General features: G+C 32.4%; 1 protein-coding gene across 1 annotated transcript in view; it reads left to right on the forward strand.

The window, feature by feature from the left end:
* The first annotated feature begins 17,101 nt into the window (after positions 1–17,101).
* LOC129234197 (aldehyde dehydrogenase, dimeric NADP-preferring-like) overlaps positions 17,102–26,144 on the forward strand; it is a 44,321-nt gene continuing 35,278 nt past the window's right edge. The window contains exon 1 of the mRNA XM_054868116.1: positions 17,102–17,192. The gene's annotated coding sequence lies outside the window, so the exon portion shown is untranslated. The remainder of the gene's footprint in view (positions 17,193–26,144) is intronic.

Here is a 26,144-nt window from a genome sequence, read left to right on the forward strand (position 1 = left end):
TACGCTAAATGTTTTCAGAATAGAAGTCCATTGCTAAATTCGTGCATTTGCAAATTCAAATTACATCTCTTTATATGCCGATGCTATGCTGGAAAGTGGAAATTAAACCGAGTTCTGTGCCTAGTTTTACGCTTATGATGCTGATGATATATATATATATATATATATATATATATATATATATATATATATATATATATATATATATATATATATATATATATATATATATATATATATATATATATATATATATATATATATATATATATATAATAACTTTAATGAGTAGAGTGTTAGATATGTTTTTAACCAAATCTCCCATGAAAGCCTTCTTAATGGGGTAAATGAAATGAAAAATATTTTTCAATGAATTTTGGTCATCTTGGCCGTTTTGAGTTACATTTTGACATCTTTCCATTCCTTCGCTGCCATTTGCGTACAGATAGATAATTCACACTCCATCATATAATATTGCTAATGGTAACGAATGAAATATGAGGTGAATAAAACAATGCACGTACAACATAGTGTTGTACAACATGAATCCACTACGAAGTTAAATCTAAAATTTTAAATAGTCTCTGTTTGCAATACTTAACTTTCATTGACTATAAAATGATTTGTTTGGTGTGCAAAGAATCATAGAATAAAGAACAAAATTAATTTCTTATTCATAGTGTTCTTTCATTCTAGAATTACGTAATATTTCTTGGAAATTTTCCTCAAAGAATAGAATAAGATTTTCCTTACTAATTAATGAATAGAAACTTGAACATTTGTGTTGTTTTGAAAATTGACTTCCTTCTTCTACAAGACATAACAATCGCAACATTATCATGAAATTTTCAGAAATGATTTCCATCCACAAAGAATGATGGCCCCGTGGAATAATTTCAGGCTTCTGGTCTGAGGTACATTTACCATGTCGCAAATATCGTCTCTACTAGGAACCCAAACAACGTTAGTTTCTTGAAAGGAATCCCAAACGGAACTTAAAAAATGTTTGCGTTAGAAAAAGGGACCCGCAAAAATGAATTGCGACCCAACCTGTATTACTCAGCGTGAAAGTTAATGTTTCAATGCGTTTATCTTACAACAGAAATTTTTAACAGGTTCCATACTTGAACTGGGGCTGCAGTATGCATCGGCGAATATATTACAGTCAATGCTCTTTAGAACGACCCCGTATTACTGCGACCCTTCCGTTATAGCGACCGATGCAGGAAGTCCCGTTCCCTATTCCATAGATGCAATGTTATTTTATCTTCCATTACAGTGTCTAAACTGAACCGTTTGTTCCGATATAACGTCAAAATTGAATTTCTTTTCTTTTTTACTTTCTTCTATATCTAATATATAGAAGAAAGTATTGGATTCGTGTAAATTTTCGAATTTCGAATTTTGACGGATTCAAACGTTTTGAGGTGTGCTGAGTCCATTTCGACCATTTTTGGAAAATGTCTGTCTGTCTGTGTGTGTGTGTGTATGTATGTGTGTGTGTATGTATGTGTGTCACGTCTGTGTGTGACCAGTTTTTTGTGGCCGCTCTACAACAAAAACTACCGCATGAAATCGAACGAAATTTAGTACACATATGTGCCCCTATGTGAACTTGTGCCCATTAGTTTTTGGCGCGAATTCCTCCAAGGGGGGTGGAGCAATGGGACGTTTTTCGAGTTACGCGTGCTTGCTATTCCTCAGGAAGTTACTGGTGGAATCAAACAAAATTTGGTCCATATGTTGGTATTAACAGGAACAGGTGCTGATTCAATTTTGGTGTCAATAACTCAAACGGGGGTTGAGCTATAGAACGTTTTTTGTCGTCAATTGTGACTGCTGTATCTCAAGAAATAATGAACGGAATGAAAGAAAAATTTATCGGCAAGTAGCCCTTAGTGGGTATAAGAACTGATTTTATTTTTGTGTCAACAGCTAAAAAGGGGGTAGCGCAATCACCCGTTCTTTTTTTCCATTTTGAGTGCCCTATCTCAAGAAGTAATGCTACGTTCTGGTTGAAATTTGGAATATATGTGAATCCATATGTAAACAGGCTTTGGTTCTATTTTGACGCCGATCGCTCCAAGAGGTGTTGATTTTTTTTTTTTTTTTTTTTTTTTTTTTGCGAATAAAAATATTTTTATTAATGCAACAATAAGAAAGATAAATCGTAATAGATTGTCGTCTGCGTATTTCTCGTGATTTTAATTGTATGGAAATGATAGGAAATATTACCTCAATGATTTAAAATTTTTAACTGTTGCCATCTTATGTTTGTTAACAAATAAAATATTTGTAATTCATTCAAGCAAGGCTTTTAAAATAACTTTCAATTTTCGCTCTTTGCTTTGCTTTTGCAATAATTCAGACATTGGGTCAAGTTTTTGCATGTGTAATTTTGTTTTTGTTGGGAATATTGCTTCCTCGTCAAGCATGGGGAGGGATCAGAAAAAAAAGAAAAAGAAAAATATAGAAGAAAGTTTCGTGATGGCCACAACATACTAGTTTTTTCTCGTTATTCTGAGGACTAACTATTCGAGAACTAATATTTAAACATTTTATTTTTTTTTTAAATTTAAAATATTTCATACGAAATAGGGTATAGGTTATAAGATGAAAGAAAAATAAATGCCAATAATCGCACACATAGTAGACATTACGAATGATATTTTTTTGAAAAAGTCAAGAAATTGCAAAGCTTTTATAATATCTATGTAATAGGAAAAGATATACTTGAAAAAATCTCAACAAATAAATAAATAAATAAATAAAATCTTAATAATAATAATATTTATCTAATTTTTAAAATAACTGATTTTTAATGTATTTTGTCGTTAAACGTATTATTTTAAATTTATCTGCGTAATTTGCGGATAGTATTTCAGAATAAAATTTAAAACGAGAAAGCAACTAGCAAAATATGTTTTTTTTTTAATGGAACCTTTTGTTACGTGGTTAGTTTTTTGATTATCTTTTGAGACGAAGCATAACTTTGAAAAATTGTTCCTGCATGGGGGAAAAAATGACTAAATGACATGCAATACGTTATAACGACCTCGGGTTATAGCGGCCGATTTCGTTTGGACGACAGGGGTCGTTATAAGGAGCGTCGACTGTAGTCGTAGTTACGTGATTTTGGCAACGAAGGACCAGATGGGCCATTTCACGGAAAAGTCAACCACTTGTCCCGCACGTGACGGTTCACGAATTGCATTAAAAAGTAATGATTTCAAAAGGTAATGACGAAATTTTTTGCATAAAATAATCACACATAAGTTTAATTTGTAAAGCAGAAAAATTTTGCTTATTAATATTTAAAAGTGTTATTTTTAATAACTATATGAGACGTCACGTGTGGGACAAAATGACCGTTTTCCGTGGAATGTCCAGATGAAGCTGATCTCAACCCAGGCACGTCATTTCAAATTTTTCTAGTGGGATCAAAGAGTGTATTGTATACTCACTCAATGCATGTTCAATTGAAAGACAACAGACACCACAACCAATAAAAAGGAAAAAAAAAAATAAATAAATAAATAAAAATTAATTTGAATTTTGTCATCTTGAATTCAAATTATGTTTTTCGCAATCACGAGTGTGTGTTTGTTTGTGTGCGTGGGGCGAGATATGTGTATGTGTGTGTGTAGGCATGTGTGTTTGTGTCTGTGTGCAGTCATGAGTGTGTGGGTAGAGATGTGTATGGAGTGTTTGTGTGCGTGGGGACGGGGTATGTGTGTGTAAGCATATGTGTTTGTGTCTGTGTGCAGGCATGAATGTGTGGGCAGTTGTGTGTATTTGTGTGTATGTGTAGGTGTCTGTATGCATGCATGTGTGTATGTGTTTGTGTGTGTATGTGTTTGTGTGTGCGTATGTGTTGGTGCGTGTATGTATGCGTGTGTGTGTAGGACATGGACGCAACCTGGAGACAGTTTTCGCTAGAGGAGCAGCATCGTGAGGCCGGCCGACGCGACGGGTGGTGCTGCCAGAGGGTGGCGCCGCGCCGGTGGGAAAAATGATAGCACGCCAAAAACAGTCAAATGAAAGCAATAAGCAATCGTGATTGCTCAAAAAAAAAAAAAAAAAAAAAAATCCCGAAGTCAAGCGGCAATTGCCCAGGATCGTAACCAGATTTTCGTTTCGGGGTTGGGTTTTACGAAACACATGTCTTACGAAATCTATATGATGTAGAGCTGCTTTAAGGGCATTAACAGGAGCAAACACAAAAGATGACGCATCTTTTAGAAGAGAAAAAATCTGATGTGTTTACTTCATAACTTCACTGCTGTTAAATATTTGTATTTTTAACAACTATGAAGAATAGATGCGTATATTTATATACATGGGCGTAGAAAGGATTCCAGTTAAGGAGGAGCGAGCATAGGCGCATCAAAATAGTGGTTTTTTATTTACCCCCCCCCCCCCCCAAAAAAAAAGTGTGAACCTCACAAATTGCTTGAAATTACAGTGCCCCTCTTCCACTAAAATAACATTTACGTTACTTTTCGCAGGATAAAGGCAAAAAAGCGATTATATTGCTCTTCCTCGGAAATGTTTCGAAATTGGATCCTAAAATTGAAAATTTAAACTAACTTTGGCGACATTAGAAAAGAGCATGGGAGTCGGAGGTTTTCTTCTAGGGAGGGGCATTTGTCCCTCCCTCGCCCACTCTATTAAATTCATAGTTTTGACACTTATAAAATATTTTAAATGAAGCGTTTGGCACTTTTAAATTTAAAGAATTTCGATATTTTTGTTAGAGTTTGGTATTTAAAATTTGAAAGAAAACACTGTATTGTTTCTTAAGAAATGTTGTTTGTAGTAATATAATAAAAAAAAGACCGTTGATAAAGCACTGATATCGTGCAATACTTCAATAATAATAATTTCCTTTTTCAAATGAAATTGAATGAATAAATAAACATAAAATAGCAATGATAAATTTTTTTAGCAGAAAAAAAACATGTTTTGAAAAGCATTTTGGAATAGTTTTAAAGAATTTTGGAGGCGGTTTGAACCCTAAAATTTCACCCCTTAAATACGACCCTGCAATTGGCCCTTCCTGAAACCCCTAAATGACGGACCTGGCTCAACCTGGAAGGTACTGCTGCTCAAGAGGCTCGAACAACTACTTTTTCAGACTGATAATGTCATTATGATCTACCCTTTGACGTCCTTTTCAGGTTTTCGTGCATGCCCTGACACAAGTCTGGATTCTGTCCTCGACGTTTATTAAAGAAGTTGCCATTTATTCTTCAAAATAGCCAGTGCCGTCTGGACTGATGTTGAGGCAAATTGGACAGAATGTGATTTAGGAATTGGATCCGCAGCGATGAATCCCTGTTTTCCATCAGTGCTGATGATTACCACAACTGTTTGTGGAGACAAAGAAATCAACATTCTAATCCAACATTTGTTACTGAGAAACACATTGCCATTATACCTGATGTGAAAATCTGTATTTAGGGATCTTCTAGGACAACCTATCTCATTTAGCTGTCCTGTAAGGTACTCTGACGGCTTTCAGAAATGTAGCAGGTCCTATAAATAGGGATTAACAGAATTTTTGCAACTTTTTTTCGCTGTTATGATGTGTGTAACATTCATAATATTTCTTCATTAACAGTTTAAAAAAAATTCAACAACTATCTACAATTTTCTCACGACTGTAATTTACCGATTTTAAGGAAGTTAGTTTAACACTTTCTTTTTCTTGCGTTCAAAATCTGACGACAGAATTCTATGAAAAGAAAATGTAAATCATTTTAATAGTTCGCTCATTTGAATAGCGCTTTCCTTGAAGAAAGATCGAATAAAAAACAAATTTGACGTTCAGAACTTTTCCTCTTTAGTGATACGCTTTCAATCAGAGGTTTCAACGCGAGATTACTTCTGATATTTGCTCGTGATTAAATAACTTCTTTGTTATTCACTTAAACTACTGTTGTACAAAATTGTCAATGTAGTTTGACACGCATGGGTTCAGCAAAATGTAAATACGGAAAGCAAATATTCGTTGTCACGTTCAAAAACCCGTGAAACGTTTAAATATAAGAGTGTATTTTTGTTATTATTATTGCACGCAAATAAGACAATAACAATGTTTTAACCTTGAGCAGTTAAAAGTCATAAATGTAAAAGTCTTCCATTGTCCTTTGAGCAATTATTGATTTTCTATTTTCTCTTTAATTTCATATAAACAGCATGCATCCCATTTTCCCCCCAAAACATCCATGCTTTGAAAATGCTTTATTTTTTGAATTCCTCTTTCCTTTCCTTTTGGAACACTTAACTTAAATTTTACCAAATATTTTCAGTTCTAAAATTTCCTTACATGAACGCGATAAAGTGGAAAAAGGAAGGTTGAGAAGGACGGAAAAATGTATTCAATTTCTCACAAATCCCCCAAAAATATTGTTACAAATTTTGTTAAAAGATTATTTTTATGTGCTTAATTTTATGCAATTTTGCTAAGTTTTGACGCTAATTCCATTTATTCCATTTCAAAAGTACCTTACTTTTTAAAGCTTTATTTGTATCTTGTTTTTTTTTTTTTTTTTTTTTTTTTCGCTTATGCATCAGTTTTAACGTAGAGTTCCATGAGCTTGGCGAGAAATTGGCAAGATGTCGCCAAGCTGGCTTCAATCCTAGAACAAAATTTGGTGAGAATTAGCCAAGTTTGGCAACATTTAGAGCCAGATAGAAAACTCTAGAAGTTACTAAAATATTGATGTATTGCGCTCGGAGAGTAAGGAGCTGCTCCGAATTTTTTGAGTTGAAGAAGTTAGTGAGTTAGCCGTTAGTTGTGAGCGAATAGCTTATCTCTGTTGCCTACGTGTTGTTTGAGCTGTGATTCTCTCCGTGATTTATTGTATTTCGAAGTAAATGCATGTTTACTGTTATGTCTACAATGTTTTTAAATAAAAGGAAAATTTAGCTCAGATCAAAACTCCGAAAAAAAAAAAACTCCTCTATAGAAGCATTTAAAACTAAATAAAGCAAAAGCAAGAGAAATGACAAGAAGTAGAGCAAGGATTTCAACAAGAGAACTAAATCAAGTATATAACGTCTCTCATAAGTACTCACCATACGCCCGCTCATGATTGGCCCAGACGGTCCCAGTTTTCAGTGCCTTCGTGGATCCCTGGTAGCAAAATTGTCCCTTGTTATAAGACAAGAAGGATTTTGTTTTTAAATTATAGACCTAAAAGTTAAATTGAAACTGTCTAATCAATTTAGAAGAGTATGTGCAAGTCTAAAAAAATAATAAAATATTTCAGTGAATAAATAATTGACGATCTACTACATGAAAGAACATTGTTGAACCAGTTAAATCAAAAGCAAAAGCTAGATGTGGTTTGAGCTATGAGAAAGGACTGCAATACCAGACACAGTTGGAGAAAATTACCAAGCAATTATTAAGATGCCCAAAAACTGATATTCCATGTATCAATGTTTCTAAACTTCAAAAAGAGGTACACTTTAAATTCCTACAGTTCAAATTTCAAATTTTAAAATTAACTCAGAGCTTCCATGTTGGGAGTTTTTGATCAAATCAAGGCCAAAAATCCTCTTTTTCAAAATGTCACACCTAGTAAAAAGTATAACTGTGTCACACGACACAATTTTTTGAGAGTAATTCTTCAATAAATTGTACTCAATATTTCAATAAATTACACTCAATTACAATCTCTTTAATGTAGTTTTATTTCATTTTTTTTTCAGTTCTAGGAAAATCAGTATGAGCTTTAAAAATAAATTCAATAGTTTTTCGTTACTAGTTTTATGTGTGGGACTGGACATGGACACACACACGAAAAAAAAAAGTAAGCCTACTTATAAGATATTCTACTAACTTAACTATAGTTGAAGAAATTTCATAGATCAATTTGAGCCGATTTTCATGTGTTTCAAATGGATGAAAATTCTCGGAAGAAGTGCTCAATATCCGCGCAAAAGTGGTAATAACAAATTTTCCCCATCTAATGATTTTAGTTAACCGTCAATGGATGTCCTAGAGGGGTGTTTTTTTTTTTTTTTTTTTTTTTGGCACATTCTCATTTCAAGTGAGCGCTTCTTTCAGAAAGCGTTCAAGATTGTAACGAACCTACTTTAATGGACAATATTAAAACCAAAACCGATATAAATGTAATTGAAGGTCGCAGTGGTGACATTTTCATTTCAACAGGTATTTATTGAGGAAAAACTTAAACTAGATGTTTCCAAATATTATTATTATTGTTATTATTATTTTTTTGAGCAATCACATTGCTTATTGTTTTCATTTGACTGTTTTTGGGGTCCTTTGATTTTATTTTCCCCCCCACCTCCCTCTGCAGCACTACCGTCGCCCGGTTCCTCACGATGCTGCTCCTCTAGCGAAAACCGTCTCCGGGTTGCGTCCATATCCTACACACACACACGCATACATACACACACACACACACACACGCATACATACACACCTACACACACATGCAAACATACACACCTACACACACACGCATACATACACACCTACACATACACACCTACACACACACGCATACATACACACCTACACACACACACGCATACATACACACCTACACACACACACATACCCACACACAGACACAAACACACACACTCGTGATTGCAAAAAACATAATTTGAATTCCAAATGTCAAATTCAAATTAATTTTATTTATTCATTTATTATTTACTTTTTCTAGGAGTATGAAGTATTTTTTTCCCTAAATTTTATTTGCTTGGAGCACTTGCCAAGATCTAGTTCTGATTAGGGATGCAACGAATAGTAATTTGGCCGAATACCGAATACCGAATATTCGGCCATAGTCAAGGCCGAATATTCGGCTATTCGGCCGCCGAATAGTTAACTTGTTTTTGTCTAAAAACAAAGCACAGTTTGTATTGAAAGCACATTTGTGTGCATTAAACAGCTTAAAATACTATATCACACTAGAAAAAAAATGTTTTGGAGTGAATTAATTATTTTTTGAAAGCATTAGTATTATCTTTAACAATATTTGGCCGAATAATTACTAATAGCAGGCACTAAGAGCAATCCTATTCATCTTATGTAAACCTATTTAATTTTCTTTTTAAACTGGTAATCTAAAAAATAAAGAATCTATTCAAATAAGCTTCTTTTTTACCTCCCTTTCATAAGAACTTCCTTTTTCAACATTCCTCTTTTACTTTCAAAATCTGTTCTTTTGACTCCCTACCAAAGCTTGTTCTGTATCCTTTCCCCCTTAACCCCTTCTAACTAATGGACTGGTTCTAACTGATAAGGGTTGTAAATGGCAAGAAGGCAGTAGCTCTGTGCAGATCCAGGTTTTGGTTTAATCTGGTATTACATTTTTTTTTACTTTACAAACCTGTTCTTTCAATAGGCTCAATAGTTGTTCTGTCACTACCCTAACCCCTTTCAAAAGAGTGGACTAGTTCTAACTGATAAGAACCCCTTTCAAAAGAGTGGAATAGCTCTAACTGATAAGGGTCAGTAATATTAGTTGCTCTAAGCAAGTATTTTATTCTGTTCTGAGTTCAAAGAAAGCAAAATGGATTTTTCTGTCAATAAAAGAAGTATTGTTTGGAGCATTTTTGAACCTATACCAAATGATTGCACAAAAGCAAGATGTAAATTGTGCAAAAGTATTCTGTCAAGAGGAGGAGTTGGAAAAAAAGCAACTACAAGCTCACTGATGAACCATTTGGCTAAAAAGCATCCAGAAGAATATAATGAAAAAAGCAAAAACCAAACTTGTGATGCAGTTGTGGAAGCAAATATACCATCTACATCTACACCCAGTACAAGTCAAGGCGTAAAAAGGAAGCAAGAAACCATTGATTCACTTTTTGAAAAGAAAAAAAAAATGGGACATTAATGACAACCGATCAGTAGAACTGCACACTTTAATTGCGGAAATGATAGCATGCGACAATCAACCATTTAGTTTTGTCGAAGATGAAGGCTTCATTAATTTAATGAAAAAAGCTCTAAAATTCCCAGCCGGGAATATTTTAAACAGAAAGTTATTCCTTCTCTTTATGAAGATTGCAAAAAAAAAATTGTAACATTAATATCAGATGCAGAATTCATATCACTAACATCGGATATTTGGACTAGTTCTGTCAGCAATGAAAGTTTCATGAGCTTTACTGCCCACTGGATATCAAAGGATTTTATTTATCATCACGCTGCCCTGGAAGCGAAGCATTTTCCGGGAAGCCATACTGGTGAAGCTATCTGTGATATGGCCAAAACAGTGGTTGACGATTGGAAAATGAATGACAAAATCCACATAGTATTACGTGATGAAGGATCAAATATCAAGAAAGGAGTACGTATTTCAAACTTGAAAAATGAATCCTGCTTTTTACACTCCTTGCATTTGACTGTATGCGATGGTTTAGCATCACAAAGATCAATAAGCGATTTAATTGCTCAAGGAAAAAAGATTGTTAAACATTTCAGTCATTCTCCCTTAGCATGTTCAAGATTGAGAAGCATTCAAGCGAATGAGTTAAAAGTTCCTGAGAAAAAACTAATACAAAGCGTGTCTACTCGATGGAACAGCACATATTACATGCTGGAAAGATTATTAGATCAAAAAAACGCAGTTTCTCTATATGCCTCTAAATTTGGGGATATAAGCAACTTAAGTTCAAATCAATGGACAGTTTTGGAAAAGGTGCTCCATCTTCTGAAACCATTCGAAGAAATAACAAAACAAATTTCACTATCAAAATCATTTATTTCTGAAGTCATCCCAATACTTACAACATTAAAATTATATTTGGATAAATTAAGCGACTTTTCTGGAGTTGGTACAATGAAGGATACTCTTAGCCAAAGTTTAGAGAAGAGATTTTCATCAATTCAAAACAATGAACACTACTGCATTGCTACAGTGTTAGATCCGAGATTTAAATTATTTTTTTTCAACAAAATTGAAGCAAAAGACACTGAAGTTAAGTCAAAACTTATAGCTATTATGAAAAGTACCAGCACTAAACCAGCTGAATTACTGGAGAAAAATATTTCAAGTTCATTCCTTCCAACATCTGAAGCACAAAATTCTTTGTGGGCGTGTTTCAATGAAATTGCAACGCAACCACTAAGTGAAGCCCCGGAAGAAACCTCCACTCAAAATGAAATTGACCGATATCTTTCCCAACCACTTTTGCGAAGAACTGACTGTCCCTTAAAATGGTGGGCGCAAAACACTGAAGCTTATCCTAATCTATCTCAGTTAACCAGGAAATACCTTTCAGCACCAGGAAGCACTGTTTATAGTGAACGATTGTTCTCAGAAGCTGGAAACATTTATGAGAAAAAGAGAAATAGACTTTCTCCTGAAAATGCTGAAAAATTATTGTTCTTACATCATAATTTGCGTGCGTATAAAAATAAGTAACTGTTTTATGATAACATATGATAAAATTATGATATGTTCCCAAGTCCCCAAAATTATTTTTTTCAAGTTTCAATTCATTTTTTCCTGCATTTCTTTTTTCTAAGTAATTGTGTAATATTTATGTTTATCATTTTAACCACTTCTCTATCTCTAGTTGTTGTGTCCATTCAATTATTTTTGAAGAAGCCAATCTACACTAATAGTTATTGCTTAATGCCAAGAGGGGCAGTTTTCACCCCCCCCCCCCTTTTTTTTTGTTTAGTGCAAAAAATTCCATTTTTAAGTGATAGAATACTAGGTTAGATTAGAAATACTTGTACTCTAAATGATTTTTATTTTTCTCTCTGCCTTTCTAATTAAAATAATGATGCATTTTGAGATTTCATAAAGTTTCACGACACTGAATATTTTTGCAATATTTTTTAATTTTTTATTTTCGTTTGTTCTAAAACATCCAAAGAAAACAGTTCCACTTTTGCAATCATAATTTTTTTTTATTTAGCTGAAATGTAATTTTTCATATGGTGTTTATAAATCAGTGTACTTCTGTTTTTGTATTGATATTTTTTCCCAAAATATGTTTATACCAAAATTTCTGAATCCTTTAGTTAGTTGTATTTTAAAACTTGATAAGTCTTATTTCCTTTATTTTGTAAATATCACATTCACAATTGACCATTACACCTATTCTTGGTCCCTTGATTTAAATTTTTATTTTTAAAATAATGATTTTGTCCCTCTATAATCATGCAATGTTTCTTTTTCCCTTGTGAAGGCTTTATAAAAATGTTCATTATTTGGTTAAAACAATTGAATCTAATTTTTAAACAATCATATCCTATTTTAATATGAAACAGAACTTCATTATCTTTGAAAAAAAAAAAAAAAAAAAAAAACTTATTGCAGTGTCAGGATCAGGATTATGCATATGCAATATTTACTGCTAATGAACCAATTGCTCTATGTTATTCAAAATGAAAATTTATTATTTACAATTACTTTTTTTTTCTCATTCATAATCTATTACTTGAAAAATAGCATTGTCACACTGTATATATATTTTTAATGTTTTAGTTGGATTAGTATATAAAAGTGGATTAAAAGACTTTTTTAATTTTTATGTATTAAGTTTAGCTATTATACAAAGTACTAGTAGTTTTAGACTTCAGGTCCCTTTTTTCCCTTGCGGCTAATTAAAAATCTGGTTTGAACCTGGACATATCATACTACTGCAGACATTACAAAGGTGGTTTTCAAAATGTTGTAAAAGGAATCTTAATAGTTTATGTCTGGACGAAATTTTGTATTTTAAAGAATAAGAAAAATAAAAGTTTTTTGAGTCTTTTTATTTAAGTTATTCTTAAAGTATGGTTTATCAGTACATTATAATTACTTTAATAAGAAGTATCAACCCTTCCTAATATGTCAGGGGAAAACTATTTTGTGTGGTTTTTTCAGAGGTAATTTTGTAGATATATCTTAGTAACCATTCATTAATGTCCACCATTAAATATGACATTGCACTGTGAACCTGACAATGTGCTAGAGGCTGACTTCATTGAAAATATTCAACAAACATGATGAATACAAATTTAAAGATGTAAAATTTTCAACGAAAAAGTGACAAACAAGCTTTTTTTCAAGTATTCGGCCAAGGCCGAATAGTAAACTAGGTATTCGGCCGAAGCCGAATATTCGTCTGACAGGCCGAATAGGCCGAATATTCGGCCGCGGCCGAATATTCGTTGCATCTCTAGTTCTGATTCGATGAAAAATAAATATTTGTGCTGTCATAAATAATCATTGATCAGAGGAAAAAAAAGATAAAATATTATCTTAAAAATTTTCTTCCTATCTCAAGTTCAAGAGTGCTTTGCTGAAATACTGCTTCCAGTTTATTTTTTAGTTTATTAGAACGGAAATTTTGTATATTTATGCAATCTTTCTTATACTCAGTGATGTTCCCATCAATTTTTCTGAGGGCATACTCCCAGTAATCATTACGCACAATCTGTGCATGTGATCTTATACATAGTGTGTCATAATAAGAAAATTTATGAAGCTTGATGATATACGCTCTATGACTGAAAAATGTTTGATAGTATATATACGGCGTACATGGAGTATATCCTATGGGAACCCAACTGCTTATACCTACAAGCAAATTTTACCTGCACTATTATTAAAATTTATTAAACTTGATTAAAGTCCAATAAGCTTTCTAAAACTGATCTTTCCGCAAAATATAAAATTGGAACATTAAAAGATAGGTACGTTTCGACAATTTATTCAGAAAGATTTCTTTTTCGGCTTATTTCTTTCTTTTCTTGTTCCTATTTAAAAAATAATGAATTTTTTAAAGAAGTTGCAGAATTTAACTCCAATTAAATAAATTTTCAAAGATTTGTTGTTTGATATATGTGCAATAAAAGGAAGTAAATTTTAAAAATGGTTAGATTTATGTTTGTAAAAGGCTGAATTTTTTTCTAAAAGTTCGAGTAAATATAAGATCAATGTTTTGGTTGCATGACTCACGCAAAATAAAAGAAAACTGCACATTATATTTAATTTAACTTTTTCTCTGTGTGTGGGAGGAAAATATATTTTGTAACGCTTAAGTGCTGGAAAGTAGAATTTTCAGTAGCGCACATCAGTCCAAGCCTTTTAGTACAAAGGGATAAATCTAATTTTAACTTCTTAAAAGTGTAGATTTAATGACTTTGATGTTTCTAAGTCTTGTGATTGTTGCATAATAAAAAAAAACTGTTTAGGAAAAAAAATTGTTTTATAAATAGACATAAAAGGTAGAATTAAACGTTCTAGGAACGAGAAAAGAATTTCATAATTCGATACAGTTCACATCGTTAAAAGTTGCTTCGCGGCGAGGCAGTATGAGTTTACACCGCAAGCACACGCCTGGCACTTATAGGAATGGGGTGGTTTCCGAAATTTTAAAGTATTTGTTTTCTGATGATTTTATTTCGTTCAAACTTGTACTTATACATACTATTCCTGCACACAAAGTTCAAAAACGTGAAAACAGAAATGATGAAACATGCACCAAAGCACTTTAAGTGTTTTTGGTTTATCGTAGGGCTTTTTTTTTTTTTTTTTTGTAGTAGAATAATTTGACTTAGTTTGTTCCCCTTAATGAAAAGATAAACTTGACTCCCTTTAGCTATCATTTCACTTATCGTACGTTACATATAAATTATTTAAATTTGTTTTCTTTTTCAAGCAGACAATGTTGATTATACAGTGGCTCCCAAAAGTGTTCGTACGCTTTGAAATTTTTCAGTAAAACCAAAATAACGTGAAACTGAATTCGAATATGAAGTCCAATATTTTATCCCATCATTCCTATGACATTCTAAATAAAATCCTGTTGTTTTTCCAAAATGTTGACGGATCTTCTTTTTGAAGTGGGTCAAAAATCGAAGAGACAGACAAATAATACGCCACAAAAGTCATCTCACACTCAAATATTTTCGAATAAATCCATGATTAAAATTATCATATGTTGTTTTTTTTATTATTTTTACATTGTGTTGACCCTTAAAAGTCATTTGGTTTTAATTTTTTGCTTATTTATTCCTTAATATTGTGCTTATTACTTTAAAATGGATGGTATTCGTAAAAAACCACAAACACCATTCGAAATTTGAATTTTTTCCTCACAGTAGAGCTAAATTGAATTGAAATGTCTCTAAATTAGTTAATTTATTCCATTCTATAGTAAAGTGTTTGATAAAATGCTTTAAAGAAGAGAATCGAACCGAAAACAAGGTAAGAAAAGGTCCACCGGCAAAATTGACAAAGCGTGATCGGATATTTACAGTTAAAAAAAATATGAGAAATATACATTTGAGTGCTGTAAAAGTTTCTGCAGAGTTAAATGAAAATTTTTACATTTAATTTTCACCTGAAATTGTTCGCCATGTTCTCTGAATAGCTGGATGAAATGGGACCTCTTCTCGCAGAAATTTTCTTGGCCGTGCGAAAAACAGAAAGTTTACACTTTTCGTCACAAAATCAATGATAAATAAGCTCAAAACTTTTGGAATTACGTCTTACTTACAGATAAAAATGAATTCAACATTTTTGGTTAAATTTTTGTGTAATTGTAAGTAGAAGAAAAAATTAGGAACTTAATCTTAAGAACTTGGTTGGACCAGTCAATCAGGACGGTGAAGGTGTTCTTGTGTGAGGGTGCATATCAGCATCAGTACTTGGTAGTTTGGAATTTTTTGATGAAACAATGAATCGTGCTGTTCATTTAAATATTTTTAAAAACAATTTTAAATTTTTAGCCAAAAATTTGGTTATCGGAAACAACTTTGATTTTTATCAAGATAACGATAAGAAGCAAACGTTTTCAACGTTTGAGTCTAGTACCTCTAAAATTGTCTTAAAGTTTAGAAAATACTCTTTCAATCTCCGGATTTGAACTTAATGTAACATATTTAGAGATATCTGGAAGCTAGATTACAAATATACGGCTTTGAAACGAAATTAGAACTAGAAACAGTAAGACTCGAAGTGTGTTTGAACACTTGAAAAAAAAAGAAAGAAAAAAGAAAGAAATCTATTCCCAGATGTTTAAAAAGTGTTGTTGATACTGCATGATATTCTACTAAATAATAACTTAATGAAAAGTTGGATTATTCAATAATGTTATAAAAAAATTTTTAAGTGTACGAATACTTTTGTGAGATAAAATTTCCGGCACTTTTTGGTTTTTGATTTTTAAAAAATTAAGTCTTAATATTAAAAAAAATAATAATAATGTAGTTTTGTTAAAAATTGATCATAGATTATATAATTAAATGCCTGATCAAAAATATTAATTCTAACCAATGGATAGGGTCCTATTTCATTGAAAATCGTAGGTGTACGAACCCTTTTGGGAGTCACTGTATGTTGCTTTTCTTGTATATATATTTTTTTAATGTAAGCTTTGAAGTGAAAATTGGCGGTGAAAAAAAAATGTTTTGGTGAAGAAATAGTCATGTCTGAGTGAAGTTCAGTTACATAAACAGTTTACAAATCTGTGCCTTAGAGCCAAACAAACTAAGACCGAAAATGGCATTTCTCAGCTTTTTACTGCTTTATATGTAGAATCTTTTTTCCACATCGAGTCATCACAACGTAATTCTATTCTTAAAAATCCTTTTTCTAGTATTAACTAGCAGAAATGATCGCGAGTCCCTTCCTTCGTTTGCACCAGATAAAAGTTTTTTTCGCTGTCCTGCAAAGTAGCGATACTGTGACTTTCGTTAGTCTGGCGCTGAGGTACAGAAATTGCAATGAAAAATTCATGCACGTTCTTGGGAGAGACAAGCAGATTCTTCAGCAGTTAAAAAAGTGTTGTGTAATAAAATTAGCAATTTCAATTTAAAAAAAAAAGCAGCAGAGATTGTCTAAAAAATAGAGCTGCGAAGAATTTCAAAAGAACGACATAGTCTAGAACAAATGGAGCATTCTTTCAATGGCAATAATTGTTTGCAGACAACTTCAAATTGCCATCATCAAAGCCAGCTAAACCTTTTTTTCGTAGTGGACGAAGAGAAAGCTTGTGTTTTCAAGGACGGATGTGACGTATGTAGTTCTTCCGTCCAATCGCAGAAAGTGTCTCACGCCGGTTTTTGTTTCGCCAGATTCAGCTTCTCTTCATCCTTCATCATAAACAAGCTATTGCCAGAAGCGTGATGTGGAGTTACGTTTAGATCGTTCCGAGCAAAACGCATTCTTTCGCAGGAAAGATAACAGGTAAGAGAAAATTAACCTTTCTCGTAGAGTTAAAAGTAGTGCATCACAGTGATAAACATGAAATTTCTAATACTTTAAATATTATTGTAGTATGTGTGTTTTTTCTCTCTCTCTTTCTTTCTTTTTTGATAATTTGAACGTCAGGACATAACTAATAAGAGTAAACAGTAGTTCGAAATATATGACTCTTTTTCTTTCTTTATTTCTCTTTACTGAAACCTTTCTACGACTACTGGCACAAAAAACTTTTCAACGAATCTTTTCAGACTTTATGAGTTATTAGGTGTGATCAGGGACGGATACAAGGGAGGAGTGATGGGAGCGATCGCCCCTTCCTTGAGAGACTCTCCACCGGTAATTTTTCGAAAATGAAGTTCAAAACAAAAAAAAAAAAAAAAAAAAACGCAAATTTAGACGACTTTCATTGATGTTGGGAGAAGAGAAGTTTGGATTTAGATTCTATCTCGGAACTTTTTCGGGAAAAAAAGTCCAAAACCTTTGGGATCAATATTTTTAAATTAATATACATAGGAAAAAGTAAGTAATAGAAATCAATCGCCCCTCTCTTGAAAAATTTCTGGATCAGTCCTTGGGTGTGATTTTTTCATAATTTTCGAAGGATAGGGACGGTTGTGCATTAATATTTCCAAAAATGTAAGGCAATTTAAGTAACGAGAAATTATAAATGAATTGACTCATTAAAAAATTAAAAATGTATTAGAAACGTTGTGCAAATATGTTTAAAAAATATACATGGAAAAAGAAATTAATATATTTATGCTTTACATAGTTTTATCACATTCTTCAAAATGTGTAACACGTATGAATAGGAAGTTGACAATGCAGGACCTTCGACTTCCTTTAACCACTTTAAATCTTGAAACAACCGCCCTTACCCGCCTTCCTTCAAATTTTCCTGTCGATTTTTGACGAAGAAAAACAGAGAAATAAGACGAATTTGTTGCCGGCCCCTCAGACTTTTCCGTTCGGAGCAAGGACCCCGGCTTACTTACTACCCTATAGATCCCGGCACTGACTGGAAGTTGATACTATCCGAATTTCCAAAAAAGAGAGAAATTATAAGTTAGAAACTTTTAAGAGCGTTTAAAAAAGCTTTGACTAATCTGATGTCATATAATAAAATTTATAAATTGAATCTGACTTTATTTAAAAGAAATAATAATGATATGAAATGTTTGAATTTCTCATTATTTTGGAGTATTTTGTGCATTTTATATTGTACTGTTCTGTTGTTCCAAATATTCTACCTTATATCGTCTTTTCTGAAGGGTAAATATTTACTGGAATAAAAATTACCTACCAAGAAGCTGTGTGCCAATATTGACAAACATTTTTTTTTTTTCAAAACAAAACCTAAAGATATTTTGTGTCTACAACTAATGTTTTCTACTTGTTACGTATTTCAAAATGGTATTCGCGGCAGCACAGAAAGGTCATAATAGATTTCTAGAATGCAAAACAATGTGCAAAAAATACGAAATTAGAAGTAAATAGTCTCTTTTTCAAAAAAAAAAAAAAAAATCTTGTACTGTGTGCAAAAGTAAAACTATCTATATTTAAGAAATCAACAAATTAAGTACATAGAATGTTTATATAGGTACCAGAGATGGAAATATTATTGTTGCACACATCTTGCTTAATGAAATTTCTTGATGTTAAGGTCTTTATAAATTTCAAGAATCTTAAGTAGCGCACAAACATTTCTATTTGACCAATATTTTCCAAAATTGCTTGCCAAAACAAACTCTCTACGTACTCTTTCATTAATCAAATAATATAATATACAAATATGAAGGAAAACGCTAGCAATATCAAAACTAGAGCCATTTAGGGCATAACTTTGATTTATGTCGGTTAACTTTTTGATATATTTTAGTATATTTGAGGGGGAAAAAAGTAACTACAATCCCTGGTGATGCATTCTTCTGGCAAGGTTATATAATCAGTTTTCTGCTTTCATACAAAAAAAAAAGTTGGAAATGTTGCACACAGCTTATAACATCATCCAACAATTCTGAAGTTATTGTATAGAAGCTACATTTGAAGTAGCTGAAATTGTTTTTCCTATATTGTCATATTCTACGCCATATTCTAAATGATGAAAATCTTGTGATGTCCACCAAGAACAAGGGGAGAGTTTTTAAATATTTAGAAATTCAATTTTTCCGCTTTAAAGTTGTACTACTTTCATTAAAATAATTTATTTTTGCATCACATTTCTTCTGAGGGAGGGGACGGGGTTCGTAACGGATCTTACATATTTTAAACTACCGTATTAGGATTGGTAATAATGTTGAAAACAAGGGCTCTGCGGAGGTCGACCCCCTCTCTGCGCCACTGACTTTGTGTAATTCTTTTTTTTTTTTTTTTTTAAGGAACGATGGGGTCGTTTCCGAAATTTTAAAAGTATTTTTTTCTGAAAGAGCATGCCTAAAAAACATAGGATCTGACCATTTTTTTGAGTAATTTATTTAAGTTTAATATTTTAAAAAAAATTACTTTAATCGTTGCGCTTTCATTATTTACAAATCTGGCCGATGACATCGCAAATGATGAAATGCTCTTTAGTGTTGCCATTCACAGAGCAACATATTTAATTCGCATCTTTGCTCACGTGTATTGGCAACGATATGGTTGATAGCAAGCGTAGAGCGCAATATTTGATTCGCTTGTTGATTATTATAACGTGGAACGTGGTAGAAAGATGCGCCAAAATGCATCATTTGTGACGTCATCAAGACCACGCCTTGCTTGAAAAATCGAACATTTTAAAAAAATAATTTAAAAAAAACTGTTGGGAAAATGAAAATATTTTCTGGGTCTACGTTATTTTTTTTGCTTATTCTATCAATTTCAGTGACTAAGAGTAGTACTTTTGACTGAAGGAAACAACCCCATTCTGCAAACTTTTTGAACATAAAAATAGCATAAAACAATAAAAAAAAAATGTCCTTCATATTAAATCAATTGTATCTTAGTCAAATTGAACTTATCGTTTCAATCTTTGGTGATTGTCCTATCATTTGCAAGTAATCATTGCATTCAAATGTTTCCTTTATTATCTGTGTTCTTTTTGAATTTCCGTTCGGATTTTCCTTGTATAAGCATTGTATTTGTTATCAGATGTAACCAGAGGATGTTCTAGGAATCTTTCCTAGCATTTACAATATTTGTGCCAACATTGTATTCAGTATTGTAGAGCTAAGTTTTTTCTTACCGGAACACATATACTAAGACGAAGAGAGGATTGAGTCCTGTATACATAACCCTGTAAATTCACTATACATTAACAGCGCTATTAAGATGCATTAAAATAGTATGTATAATTTATTTGCTAAAACGACAACATAAATGGCATGAAATAAAAAATAAAGTATGTACTATTTATTAGTTGCTAAAAAATCGATAAACGAAATTAATTCAAATGTGTTAAAAATATAAAATGTATTTAAAAAAAAAGTAATTCGGAACCCTACAACTCTACTTCCTTGTGTGCCTATTAATTAATCGATGTCTCTTAACAACTCAAAATGGCACGCATTGGAAATAATTCTTCTTAATAAATGCATAGCTTTTTTCAGACTTTCCTATATCTAAGATATAGGAGCTGAATTTCTAAAGAAAGAAGTGATTTTGGAGCCCTATACTCTTCAGAACTTCTTTTCATAATGAAAATAGTCTGAATTTCGTCAAACAAGCAAAAAAAAAAAAAAAAGTAAGAAAAAATACAGGAGCTGATCTTCCATGTAAAATTAAATCCTACATGAAATCAAAATCTTTTAACGTGTAGAAAATAACGTTTTTCCATTTGTATAACTTAGTCAATGTTTGCGTGTGATTAATCGTTTAATAATTATTTTTATCATGAATATGCTCATAGAGATGGTCTGAAAGTTTCTATAGGTCAAGCTTCATGAAATGAACCTTTTTACTTCGTCACTCGCTAAGCAATCAGTTTTCAAGACCGCGTTCTTTGCTTCCCGAAAATAAAAAAAAAAGCTGAAAATCCCCCTCCCTCGCCCGCTATAAATTCCAACACTCGAGAAGAACATCGTTTATCTGGACTAACTGGGACCAAAAGCAATCTGGATAAACGAAAATCCGGATAATTCGAAGTTAAAATTTTGACTATAATAGTAATAATGCTAATAATGAGAGAAAAAAACCAATAATAAGAAAATAATATTAAGTTATCAGTCGACGCTCCTTATAACGACCCCTGTCGTCCAAACGAAATCGGTCGCTATAACTAGAGGTCGTTATAACGTATTGCATGTCATTTAGTCATTTTTTTTTTCCATGCAGAACAATTTTTCAAAGTTATGCTTCGTCTCAAAAGATAATAAAAAAATAACAACGTAACAAAAAGTTACATTTAAAAATATATTTTGCTAGTTCCTTTCTCGTTTTAAATTTTATTCTGAAATACTATCCGTAAATTACACAGATAAATTAAAAATAATACGTTTAACGACAAAATACATTGAAAATCAGTTATTTTAAAAATTAGATAAATATCATTATTATTATGATTTTATTTATTTATTTATTTATTTATTGAGATTTTTTCCAAGTATATCTTTTCCTGTTACATAGATATTATAGAAACTTTCCAATTTCTTGATTTTTTTCAAAAAAAATATCATTTGTAATGTATACTCTGTGTGCGGTTTTCATCATTTATTTTACTTTCATCCTATAACCTATACCCTATTTCGTATGAAATATTTTAATTGTAAAAACATAAAATGTTTAAATATTAGTTCTCGAATAGTTAGTCCTCAGGATAACGAAAAAAAAAGAAAGATTCAATTTTGGACATTATATCGGAACAAACGGTTCAGATTGGACGCTGTAATAAAGATAAAATAACATTGCAACTATGGAATAGGGAACGGAACTTCCTGCAACGGTAACTATAATGGAAGGGTCGCAGTAATAGGGAGTCGTTTTAAAGAGCATTGACTGCAATAACAATAATAAGTATAATAATTATAATAAGTATTATAAAAACAATAAATATAATAACAATAATAATAAGTGTAATAATAATAGTAAGTACTGTAACAATAATAAGTATAATAATAATAATAATAATAATAAGTACAATAACAATAATAATAACTATAATAATAAAATTAGCAAACAAATAAATAAGCGAATAAATAGATACGAAATAAAAAATGCACAGAAAAAAAGCTTCTGTGAGCTCATATAGAAATTATAAACCCTGTATCTCTGAGTGGACTCATTAACTTTTTAGTACCAGAACGTTTGATTTAATATTTTAGTCGATTCTAATTCAGCGAGTAAGTGACTAATGAAAAACGTCATTAATTTATCAGACCTTGTAGGAAAAATGGTATGTAAAGAAATTAAAAAAAAAAAAAAATAAATAATGAAAGCTTGATTTCAAAATGAAAAATAATGAAAAAAATATGCAGAACATATTGCGTGAAAGAAAAAAAAAATTTTCCCAGAAAAGCAGTATCGGAACATAGCTCATGTGTGTAATTCAGAGTTATATTTTATCTCTTCGACGCTACACCGTTCAAATTGCAAAATTCCACTTATAGTGTCTCCAATGGCCAACGAATCTGCTAATCTAATGCTGATTTTCAGAGCAAAACATATTTTTAAATAACATGGCCAAATTACAATTCTTTTGAAGCTGAGTGCTGAAAATAAATAAAACAAAGTAGGTTTCCTTTATTTTTGCTGAAAATTACTTTATGTTTACATTACTTTCAAATTTCAAGTACAGGCAATAATAAGTTATTTTGTTCAACAATGCATTCTAGTAAAAAATCAATTTTGCTTGACAATTAAGGTACTTAGAGACCGATAACTTTTTGCTCTATTTGTAATCGAACTTGTTGTGTCCACTTTCGTAGAGCAGAACTTTTTACCCGAAAGGTCCTTGAGTATAAATAGAGCTATTTTCGCGCTTTGTCTTGACCGACATAACATGTCACGTGATTGAAAATAAGATAAGTATATCCATTCGAATGAACTTGGATATAATTTTTAACTTCTAGACGAAAATTTGAAACTCGTTTACCGGTCCGTTGTTTGTCATGATTGCCGGTGCATTATTTATATAAGTTTTCAGGGGATATTTGTGTTGCCAAAACAAAATAACAATTCGTCTCAAAATGCATTGGATAATAATTAATGATTCGCTGTTTATCTTGCAGTTCACGCCGTCTAGCTCAGTTGGCTGCGTTTTGATGAGTTCGATGGCTGCGGAGTCGGGGAGAAAATGGTCAACTCCGACTCCTTTATCTCAAGATCAGTCCAAAGGACTCCGAAGGCCCGAAGTTATGGCACATTTGCGGACTCCGAGGGAAAATGAGTCTCAGACTCTTAGAAGTTTAAAACCTTCAGCTCCCGACTCCGGTTCCTCAGCCGTTTTTTCGAATTGTCTTTCAATATACGCCCTCGCCCAAAAGATATTGCATTCATACAGAGCTTTCGTCTAATGTTTTTTATTGATAAATTTACGTCTGCATAAAAAAACCCCTAAACGCTTGTATGAAATCATTTGCATTTTTTTGAGCTGCGTTATTGTCGTTTTTATTCACTTATTTTCACCACAAAAGTACTTTCTGATTTCTTATTCGCTGTTTGGGTTTTGAGTCGAATAAATGCTTTTCGCCATCGCCTCCTATTTTTCTTCAATTTTTTATGGATTCATCATATTGCAGAAACACATCAGAAGTATGTGCACAACGCATCTTCATATTATATCATTGGGTTTCAAAACCTTTCAAACATTACGATGCTACTTTTTAGAAGCATTCTGAGTCTTCATTCGCGTCGTTAGTTGAGTGATTCTGTCAGTATAATATAGAGTTTTCAGGATTTCCTTTTCGATTGTCTTCCTTTGTCCCCACGTCTTTCTACATCACTTTCAATTCAGGCACTTTTTTTCAGCTCAACAGAAAATGACTTATTTTCTTAATTTCATTTTCACATTTGTTCTTGCATCACTAAGAAACGTTCTGGTGAAAATGAGAGGAAAGAGTGATTGATTTCGATTGCTCTGTTCCTGACGGCGAAGTAAAATGGCCAATCTTAATTATTTCAAGTCAAACAAGTCCGACTATTATAGTTTATTCCGTTTTTGATAGTAATTCCGACCTGCGATTTTGGAAAACTTTTTACTAATGTATGAAAATGAAAGGGAAAGTAGATTGATGCTCCTTTCAGAAGAAATTTTCAAAGATCTTAAGAGATTCTCTAACGATAAAACAAAATAAATTAAGAGTGTCCCATCTGATTTCACTATAGATGTAAATGGAAAGACAAAAACATTTGTTGGATGCCTATTGCTTCACACGCTTCTTATTTCTTGTATTGAAAATCCTTTTTTATTGTACCCTTGTCAGACTTAAAAAAAAATGTACCTGCAATTTTTACTGCTTTTTTTGTGCACTTCTATGTTGGTTTCGAGATTTATTTAAAGAACGTTGGTAGAATGAGGAATCTTCCCTCAAGAATTTTTCGGGTTACATTTAAACACGGCGACTGATAAAAATTATCTGCAACTCATAACTAACCCTATTTTCAAATTTTTAATTGTCAGTGTTTCTTAAATTATATTCCACCACGGGAATTTTTAAACAAAATATCAAAAACTTATTTATTTATTTTTCCGGAATTCAAACTAGCTTACATACTTGCATCGCATGTAAATATAAATATACTTGAAACTTGTTTCTTCTTTAATGGCTCGAAAGTCGCTTTCTGGTCCTTGACACTGCATAAGTTTTCACTCCGTTGGCCTTTCAATGGCCATGATTTTATGTTTTTTACCTCTTAGTTAGCAACACCTTTTTCGAGGCATTCTCTTGATCAAAGCTTACTTAAGAAGTATTTCCTTTGCTAATATTCGATTGTGGTTTGAAAAGGAAAAAAAAAGGTTACGATTTTAGTCAATGGATTCCCCTTATTTTAGTTCCTGATACTATAATTCCAAAAGAGGCTAATTTAAGGTATGACGAGGAAACGAGGTTCATTTCCTTGTTCCGAATGAGGCGTAGGTTGGGGTATTTTGTCCTTGACACTGTGACTCTTGGATAAATAGGACACCTGTAAGCGACAGATTATAAAAGAGTAAGAAGATAAATAATTGTCCATCGTGGAATGCAGTGGTGTGCGTCTCATTTTCCAGATTTATAAGTTTCATTCCTCTTCCTAACGTTTTGAAAAACGGCCTACAATCACGTTTCCAATACTCCACCTTCGGAAAATTTTCAAGAAAACTGGAGGAAGGTCACAGAACCCTTCCACTCCCTAATGTCACAAAAAATCGTCCAAAATTACGTTTTTCTTTTTTTTTTGGAACTTAAATATCGAAACATTTTCTGAACCTCATGTCTTCCCCTAAAGAAGTTATCAAAGTTGTTCTACAAATGCATTTTTTAGAACTTCAATTAAAAACATTTTCCCAGGAGAAACCCCGAATACCTCTTTTCATAACACCATTGATGGTCATCTTAAGCAGGGTCGACGTAAGGCCATGTCAGCCTATAGTCGGAACTGGCTTGGAATCGGAGTAGTATAAATTTATAAGTTTTATGTTGGAAGGGAGGCCGGCGATCAAACTGACAAGGGGCCCGCCTTGGCTCTCGGGGGCCTTGCATCTAAAAATGCTCTTTTGGAGCTCCTTATTGAAAAATGACTGGGTGGAGTTCCTGAACCGCATTCCTTCGCTTGATACTCCAACACCTCCCGTTTTTAAGACTTTTGACCAGAAAATTTTCCAGAGCAGGTTCTCCGTATTTTTCTTCTCCTTAATTTCACCAAAGATAGTCAGAAATTGAGTTTTTAGAACACAGATTTCGAGGGGAGAACCCGGGAACACCCTTATATCTGTACTAACAGCTTAATCAACAAACGAATGCATAAATAATTTCACTTAAAATT

The sequence above is a fragment of the Uloborus diversus genome, chromosome 1, assembly GCF_026930045.1.
Source record: "Uloborus diversus isolate 005 chromosome 1, Udiv.v.3.1, whole genome shotgun sequence".
Taxonomy (NCBI): Eukaryota; Metazoa; Arthropoda; class Arachnida; order Araneae; family Uloboridae; genus Uloborus; species Uloborus diversus.